The sequence below is a fragment of the Lipotes vexillifer genome, unplaced genomic scaffold (assembly GCF_000442215.2).
Source record: "Lipotes vexillifer unplaced genomic scaffold, Lipotes_vexillifer_v1.1 scaffold325, whole genome shotgun sequence".
Classification (NCBI taxonomy): Eukaryota; Metazoa; Chordata; class Mammalia; order Artiodactyla; family Lipotidae; genus Lipotes; species Lipotes vexillifer.
The window spans coordinates 757318-759255 of record NW_006799313.1 but is presented as its reverse complement, the minus strand read 5'-3'; the positions used below and the strand labels follow the sequence as shown (position 1 = coordinate 759255).

The 1938-nt window shown below is 33.2% G+C and overlaps 1 protein-coding gene across 2 annotated transcripts in view; it reads left to right on the top strand.

Moving 5' to 3' along the window:
• Positions 1 to 1938, top strand: part of CPEB3 (cytoplasmic polyadenylation element binding protein 3) — a 178600-nt gene that overhangs the window by 24204 nt on the left and 152458 nt on the right. The gene's annotated exons all lie outside the window — the stretch shown is intronic.

Here is a 1938-nt window from a genome sequence, read left to right as displayed (position 1 = left end):
GGGAAAGAAAGGAAAGAAGGAAGCCTAGAAAAATGTATTTGACCCATGTATATCTCAATGAATTAACTTTGCAAGTGCAATCTCTATTTTTATAGCCTTCCATGACTATTCCAAAGGGGTCTATTGTTAAGCTTTGTGACCTAAAGACAAAATTTCAGAAAATGCTTCCTTTTTGGTTAAATAAAAAACAAGATTTCAGTAAAGAAGTTCTTTGTCTTTGTTAGGGGTCCTCCTATAATTTATTGTTTGCTTGGTATTTACTTACACCTTGGTATATATATATATGAGTCATTTTCTTTTAAATTTGAGTGCTCATTTTAGGAACGGAAGAGCAGAGATAGTTCATTTTCAAATACAATAAAATTATGTTAAGTATGGGCTGTGCTAATTATTTATTGTCATTTATCAAAGGGTCAGAGGCCAAAGTTTATTTTTCTTCCTTGTGAGAATTATTAGTAGACCTGTACTTGGGGTCAAGTGGATTGATAAATGCCCAGGTAAACCATTTTCAAGCACACCTGCATAACTTAAGAATTTCTACTTTACCAATAGTCTTGACATATTAATTTCAAATAATTAAAAAGAATCTCTTTCTTAAAACAAGTCTTTATAAGGGTTTTATGAGGGAACTTTTTTTTTTTTAACTTAATTGAAGTACTTGAAAATGTAGAAGTTTGGTAGGCTAGGGAAGTATTCAGGAATAAGATTAGCCATGAGTTGATCTTTACAGACTCTGTAAGGAATATGGTTAGTATAGCACGTTGGCAGAGGTAAAGCTTTCTTTAGGAAGGTAGAGGAAGAAAAGAAAAAAGGGAAATATACACTAAGTTCATGGTAGGAATAAGAAGATAATTTATTTAGTTCTTTTAAAAAGAGCTTTTGGCAGATTCATTCAAAATGATTTTTTCCTCTTAAATTGTTAGTTTTGTTTTTCTCCTTAGAAATAACTAGAAACAAAGACTACTAACTGCCGCAAATTGGTAGTCTCTGGTCATACTACTTTAGTTGTAATTGGTGAAGAGGGGAAATAGAGAAATAAGACAGTTTTAAATGGTGCTTAACGTTTTTAGTTCTAAATCCAATCAGCATAATCATCAACTTACATTTACTCTGAACCTCTTGGGTGAATGGCACTGAACCAAATCCCACAAGAAATAATATCTTCTGTCTATTGAGCAAACTGGTAATTGAACTATTGCTCTCAGAAGCTATAGATAATACCAGTTGATAAGATGTTATGAGATTCCAGCCTTGGAGTTACGAGGTTAAGATAGGAAAAATGTACACCGGAAAAAAAATTTTTAGATAGAAACTGTATCTACTTTCTGTCTTGAATAAAGAAGTCATTGCCCTATACAGTGAAACTCTAAACATGTCAAATATTTTTTTAATGTTTAACCAAACACTATTTTAGCTTAAAAGAGTTGAATTTTATTTGATTGATCATTGTATGAATAATGCAAGGTAAACTCTCATTTTGACAAGTAAAGTAAGGAGGTGAGTTGATTTCGAGCATATGAAGTAGAATCTTGAAGTAAGTGATTTGTGCCTTCATTGCAAATACAAAGAAATCTTGGTGGATAGATAAGATGTCAAAAATTTGTGACTGAAACCTATTTTTAACCTGACCTCCAAGGTTTATATCATATTTAATATTAAGGTACTTTTCATTTTATAATATTAAGCATGTGTCTTTTAAGTATGGTCAGCTTTTAAGTATATTTCCCTAGTAGCCTGCCTCCTCCCTTCCTTATTCCTCCCCACCCCATCTCTTTTGCTGTGGTAGGGTTCCTATTGCTGGCTACCCAGTCATTACCATTCTAATACCATTTAAGGTAGCTCCGCTGGGTTTCTTTATTTTGAGTCCTAGAATCCAGTTTCTCTTTTAACCTGGCCTCCTAAATCAGTTGACAAACCGGTTTATTCCCCCCCCCCCCC